The following is a 7,994-nucleotide window of genomic DNA, read 5'->3' as shown; positions in this document are numbered from 1 at the left end:
ATATATATATATATATATATATATATATATATATATATTCCGATAATTTCTTAAAATTAAAATTAATTTTTTATAATATCCTATGTAATACGTTCTTAATACAATTTATTTCATATAGTAGCGAATCTTCTTTTGAAAGAAAAACTTTAAGAAAATTCTCTTTGTGTTAAAATGGATTTTCCTCATTTAAGATAGAATGATAAACGAGTCTCCAAAAATAAAATTTCATGTCTTACGAATCACATTTGGTACTCTATCTGTACTCACCGTATAGTCGAAACTTCGTAGGTATTACTGTCGGTAAAATCATCCATCTGTTTGTTAAACGATGGAGAAATAAATTTTTACATTTTTATTGTTGCATCATCCAAATCGGAATTAATAATACCTAGATTTTAGAAGAAAAAGGTTCTTGTGTGATTCCATTAACAAAACGAGAGGATTTAATAATATCTGTTTATTATTAATGTTATATTATTATTACTTTTATACATATTTGATATTGGCCATCAACAAATATGTTACAATTTTTTATTTCCCCCACCCCTAGTGTTTTTATTCGTTTGTCCAAAAACTAACGTGATATATTTTCATAATAATAGCAATAATAATAATAATAATAATAATAATAATAATAATATAATAATATAATAATAATACATAATAATTCATAGTCATTGCGTGTGACATGTGACTACCAATAATAATCATATCGTTCTAAATTATTATACATCGTCGTTCTCTCCAATCGCTCCGTACTAAAACGACGTGCGTATCAGAACAACGCGCGATAGATAGGTAAACACATCGCGTAAATCGATATTCAACAAATAAGACTCAAGTAAAACAATGTAGAACATACACATGCATACTCAACGCGATGAATCGTGACGAAAAATTAATCGCTTGGCGCGCGTACAGATTCGCAAAATCTCGTGCTGCGTCACGCGCGCTATTCTCTCTTTTCTTCTTTTTTTTTTCAAACAAAAATTACGCAAATAAATATATGCTAGTGTGCCGCGCTTTTAACATTGTATTATGTCTACGAAACTATCATGTATTCGCAAGAATAAAAATTTTATCTCGAATAATCGACGATTGTTGAAAGTAGTGTGTGTGTGTGTGTGTGTGTGTGTGTGTGTGTGTGTGTGTGTGCGTGTGTGTGTGTGCGTGCGTGTGTGCGTGTGTGTGCGTGTGTGTATTCGAGTGTGTGTAATTCATTTCTTTCGTCGGTTTGTGACGTTTCAACGTGTCACAATCCGTACGCATGTTGTAATTCGCGTGTGAAGGGAATTATTTAATCATCCATACATAATGAATTAGTATCGCTTATTATATCAATATCGGCATACAATCGCAAGGGCAATTTTTATCATTTGTAAAAAAATAGTTGACTGTGAGTGCATCGAATTTTAACGTTTTTTTTCCTTTTCTCAGGCTAATTGCATGAATCTGGTACGACGTTCGAGTAAGATGTACTCGTGATGTAATATAAGTGAGCCCTCGGAATTTTTCCGAAACGTGGTTTACTATAACAGATTATTAGAATGGGGGTTCCAGGCTGTAAAAGTGTTGAGTTCTCGGAAATTATCTACAAAGAGAAACATGATACGTATCTCGCATTTCGAAGCGTATCGATATAATTCTCTCTAAATTTCTTTTGGAGTGGAATCTCACTTCAAAAGAGTGAAACTATCATTGTTGAAAAATAATGAAAATATTTGCACCCTTTGTTTGAACGAATAATAAATTTTCATTTTTTTTTTGGAGAAAGATTCACCTGAAAGAAAAGAAATCTTTCTTTTTTTTGTTAGTAAATTTCACTCCAAAAGAGTGAAATCTCATAAAAGAGAAAATCTGTCACTCTTATTCAAGAGTGCGAATGTTTTCACTTCTTTTCAATAGCGTAGTATTTTAATTCTTTTGGAGTTTTGCGATTTCACTTCAAGAAATTTAGAGAATTGGACCGTACAAGCCGAAGAGAAGTATATTGTAATTCTGATATAATATAAAAATCAACCGATACGTGCATGCGCTATGTGTTTATGTATATATGTGCCTGTATATGTTTAAAACTTTTATGTATATGCGTGCGTGCGTGTGTGCGTGCGTGCGTGCGTGCATGCGTGCGTGCGTGCGTGTATGTGTGTGTTGTGTGTGTGTGTGCGTGTGTGTGTGCGTGTGTGTGTGTGTGTGTGTGTGTGTGTGTGTGTGTGCGTGCGTGTGTGTGTATGTGTGTGGGATATAGTGATATCGATCGGACATGGTGATTATCCGATTCACATGGGCAAATCGAGTGGAACGCGGTTTACGCTACAATAGATTTTTGCTGAAAAGAATACCGCTCACTCACAGCCGTTATTGTCAGTTTGTCTGGACGTCACTAAATATTCAGCACATACTACGCACGACTACTTGTAGATAGAAGCCCGTAATGCGAGGGAGATTTGGAAAATTACGTTCCGCGGCGCATTTGCTGTTGCATGATGAAAAGAAAAATCAGTACGATATCGAAAAGGAAAGAAAGCATTTCCTTTTATGTCGCCAATGTAATTATGAAGAAAGGAATTAGCCGTCAATTTTTGAATTTTATAAGATATTGCTAAATATGCAAAGCAACTACTAGAAAAAACTAATTGTCAATGTATATCCAGGAATTATTATTATTATTATTCCCTGTTACTTATTTTTTGTGATGAAACTGCAGTTTTTCTTTCTCAAATAAAACTGCAATGCTTTTTTAAGATGACTGTTGGAGAATTATATTTTCGATACGGCTCCTTCCTGCATAAATGTTTAATTATAAATTCGGATCGATATACTTAAATCATCCTTATGTCAATTTTACATCAAGAGATTTCGATTTTTCAAACCTTTATTCTACTCGATTGTGAACATTATTGGTGCCGCTCTAGTGATGCATGATCAATTTGACACTCGTTCGTTATCTTAAAATTTTTGATTCGAGAAAGACGTTCACGCAGTTCTGCGAGAAAGCCACTCCATCTTCATCGATGATGAACCCGGCACGATCTCTCGAGTCTCGCATACTAATTATGATCTACATGGTCTATGAGCGATGATAAGAAGACAAGAGGTATACGTGCCGATTTATGAGATCTGGCGATGCATCGTTTGCAACTGAGAAGCGTAACGCGATACGTAAAAAGAAGCGCTTTCTTGGGGGATGTTTCTAGTCGCGGCTTGCATCGCAACGTGACTTTCTGGATAACTCGAATGTCTGAAAGAGGATGTCTCTTAGGCCGGTATTCATAGTCAGATTTTATATTCAAGACCATCTTAAGATACGATCTTAAGATACGATCTTAAGAAGTCACGAACCAATTAGAGGACCATATTAGCGTCTTAAGACATTACTTAAGACGGTCTTGAAATAAAAATCGACTATGAATACCGGCCTTAGACATTCTTGTTTCTTTCCAGATTTCAATTTCGATATCACGAATATTCGCGAGCTTTTATTCTTCTCCGCTTTTACTAAACCTTGGCTAAAGCTAATTGGACCTCGTCGTTTATCTCACGGCTACGAAAAATCAAAATGACAGTCAAAGAGTTAGATATATATACACACACACACAATAGGCGCGACGCTCGCGCTGAGAGATCGCGAAAGACGCACGATAAATATTATTATATGGATGCGCGATATAGGGAGAAGCACACACATGATAATAATAAACCACGCGGAATTTTTCACTTGGACAAGAGCTATCTTACATAAGACGCGTCCTCGAGGAATACGAGGACGACACGAGGCACGTCGCGGCGACCCGTGCAATTCCGTCGCCATTTTCTTATTTCCCTCTGAGTCCTATATATCTCTCTAAAATTTTTGAAATGGAATCTAATTCTAAAGAGTGACAATTGAACTGGTGTTGAAAAAGAGTAGTTCATTTGTCAGATTTCTAAGAGTGAGATTTCACTCCGAAGAGTTTAGAGAGATTGCATCGACATTATACTATATGTATTAAATACGTAAGACTGAACAAAGAGAGTGAGAATCTTTTCATTATTTTTTTGTTTCACGAAATTATTTACAATATAATTAAATGCGTAAAACATATTTAATTTGAAAGAAAATAATGTTTAGAACTCAGAGGAGCGAGCGTATCACTGTCGCATGTCGTCCGTTTCGATCGCGACGGAACTCGCGAAACTCATTGTTAGCGGGACAGCCGCGGAATTCACGCCCCGAATGAGAAAAATATAGTGCACATTTAATTAACAAAAACGCCAACAAGGAAACGTGCGTGAATAATAAATTAATCGGTCGCATGCGCAAATTGCATTGTCTTATAAATTGTATAAAAATTTTCTATATTCAACCTAGCTTATAATGCCTTACGAATACGATACATCGGGAATTTGTATAATGCCTGCAGACCTGCGCGCCTCTCTTGCGACGAGACAATTTTCTTACGATCTGCGCGCGAGCTCCAAGCTATCGGGTACACGTTCGCTCGTTATCATTGTCGATTCGGCACTCTTAACGATTATTATTTTTAATATTTGGTCATCCAGCAAAAAGATCGGCGCGAACACGACGTGAAGAGATGGATCCGAAATTTATAGCATTGCATATACTAGATTATAGTGCGTATTAAAAGCTGCTATATACAATGAAATCAGCAGAGTTAAATGTAAAAGTATAAATATTTTAAATATTCAATAATGATATTGTCACGATACTAATAATGATATTCAATAATGATATTTAATATATTTATTAATCCTTAAACGCCACTATTGAACGCCACTACCCAACCTATTCGATTGCTTATAACTTTCATAAAAATGAACGTATTGTAAACAATTTTATTCAGTCAAGAGACATTAAGGAATATAACGGTATCTCTGTATGTACCTTCATTAACGAAAAAGTCATAAGCAATGGAAAAAGAAATTAAAGATGTGCTATATACGAAAAAATGTTTAAAAGTTAAAAAATTAAAATATATGCATATATTATTTAATTGTTGATTATAATGTTACTGTATTTATTTATTTTATATAAAGCAGCCTTTAATGTATAATAATCCAATGCAGTGCGAGTGATTGAATTAACTATATAAATCATCTCGCGAATAACAACGACTTTGTCGTTCAATTGAATAAATTGCAAGTCTCAAAATCGCATTTGGCTGTACACAATCGATATTCGTGCTCGTACTACGTCACCGCTATTAAGTAAATTCTTCGGGCGGATAACAATCATCTCGCGTACACGAGAACTGATCACGGGATCGCTCGCACGCTAGATCGCGGCATCTCGCAGCGCGCAAAAGCAAATCGAAAAATAAGTCGGACACGTGAGAGATAGCGAATAATCTTCTGTTCTTTCCTTCGTACAAGAGATTTAACGATGTTACGTTAGCGGCACAGCTATTGATGTGATATTTTGTCGAGGATCGATACAATGCACTCCTATCATCTATATTTCGCAAAGTATCGCTCAGATACTCTGGCTCGATCTACGAAAATATCACGTGGATTCCCCTCAATTTGCCTTTTACGAAACAGAAAACAGAGATTTCTTCTCGAGATTTGTCTGAAATTTATATCCTCACACGCGAAACTGTACTGTGTAATTTGCTTGAATTGCTAATATAAATTTGCATATCGAAGTTATTTTAATTCACCTCCGCTTACATTCACAGACTCGCACAATATAAAATCCTAATTTAATATGGCCGGTAATTTGTTTTACATCCTCTTTCTCTTTTTCTCTGTCCATCTATTTCGCCTCTGTTTCTCTCTTTCTCTTTCTTCTCCCATTTTATTATTATAATATATACTTACGCACTGTATGAGTAGTTTTATATTTAACCGCAATTAGTAAATAGATAATTGCAAGCTTATGATAATTTTAATTATATGTAGTGGTACGTGTGTATGTGTGTGTTTGTATTGATAATACTAAATTCACATTCATCTTCTAATATGTAACAAGAACTTTCATTCTTTCCTTTTTTTTTCATACATGCAAACGCACGCTCATATGCTCTCTCTTTTTCTTTCTCTATTATTTTTATTCTCGTAATCAATTTCGTGCACAGTCCGATTTTTCAGCGGAAAATTATTAAACAGAGAAAATTAATTTACATCATTAAGAGATTTCAAAGAATATCGTCATTCTTTTTGCGAATTATGCGCACGGAAAATAACAAAGGCTTTTTCGCGGATTAATCATTTATATTCGAGTAGTGAAATTCGTCTCTATTCTTCTCGATATAATTACCCTACGATAATTAAACGATAATCTCGAGAATCTTTAACTACTGATATTAATTAATGTTTGTTCTTTCTTTGTAGCCATATTGAATATTTATTCTTATACTGAGAGAAAAATATTTGATATTTGTAACTATAATTATATATTACTATAATTATGATTGTTACTGCTATAATGACAATAACAGTAACACTATGCGTACAGTACTAGCAACAAATGTATATAGTTGGCAATCTAGAATGATTATAATTATAATTATTATAACCAAAAATATAATTGAAATTACCATAAAAATGATCCAAGTGACTATAATTTTACAGTTATGTTTTGAGACAACCATAAAAAATATGGTTATATCATTTTTATAGTAATTTCAACTATTTTTTAATTATAATAATTATAATTATAGTAATTTTAACCAGTTGCCAACTATATATTTGTTGCTAGAACTATACACATAGCTACTGTTATCATTATAGCAGTAATAATCATAATTATAGTATACATATAATTATAGTTATAAATACAAAACATTTTTCTCTCAATATACGGCAATAAAAAGAATAATTTGTTGGAAAGCGAGAAAAAGGAAATTATTTACATTTTATGTATATAATTTGGTGTTTGCATATAGATTATAAATAAATAATATTCTAATTCCCTCTCTTGTTAGTCCCTCAAAAAGTTAATAAATGTCTATGCATCACTAATAATACGAGCGACTATAAAAATTGAAAATAGTTAAGGCTTAACGACTTTTCATAAAATTTCATCCACGCATTTTTCATCGGAATAATATTTTCGATACGTGTCCAGCTAAATCTCTTTTACATCACGTATTTCTGCTTAATAATGCGGAATGACAATGCGTCTGCCGTTAGCTGAGCCTTTAGCCGATAAAACACCACCGCGTTTTGCGTCTCGCGGAATTTTGCTACTCCAAAATGCAACGGAGAATAGATCGTCAGTTGTTCTTTTCCGTATTGTTAATCGATTATAAAGATATAGCCCTCGGACATTTATATATAGGAACGAGTCGCCACATGCGCGATATAATACGTAGGTAATATCTGAAGCGAGAGCGCCTATCGGAAGATCCAATGTACACTAAAAAAAAAAAAATAATAATTTGTCACAATTTTGATTTGTGCGAACATTTATGCACTTTCGCTCTCATCTTTACCATTAACCTAATCCTAATCGTGTAAACTTTGAAGATTATTGGATTATCAAGGATAATTTCTTTTCCGCATCACACTCTCAAAAAATCGATCGATTCCAAGATATTAATCTCTGAGAACATCCGGGCGCTCAACGCTCGTTATTTCCTCCGTAACTTTATCTAGTTTTTTCTCCTTTCTTTGTAAACATATATCACGATGCAGCCTTATATAACAAATCTTCGCTTAAAAACGATGCTAAACGCGCATTATACATCTTATATCGCTTTCTACTAAGAAGCCAATAGGGACAATCTCGAGATATGTCTGTGTTGAGAATAACTTTATGATAAAACTACTTATTTTTTATATCGCTTAGGGAAGTGCAGTTTTTACTGCTTATATATATATATTTTTTTTTTTTTTCTATATGAGTTATACATTCAGCAACGCATTAGTCCTCAATCGCTTCGCGGTGGATTTCGCATGCCATCAATTCTTTCTGTTCTTTGCTTTTCTTCTTGTGAGAAGCAAACGAATATCTATGCTTCGTACGATCGTGAGACTTGCGTGTATATTTA

Source organism: Atta cephalotes, assembly GCF_000143395.1.
Source record: "Atta cephalotes unplaced genomic scaffold scaffold00001, whole genome shotgun sequence".
Lineage (NCBI taxonomy): Eukaryota > Metazoa > Arthropoda > Insecta > Hymenoptera > Formicidae > Atta > Atta cephalotes.
Note: the sequence above shows the minus strand (reverse complement) of the source record.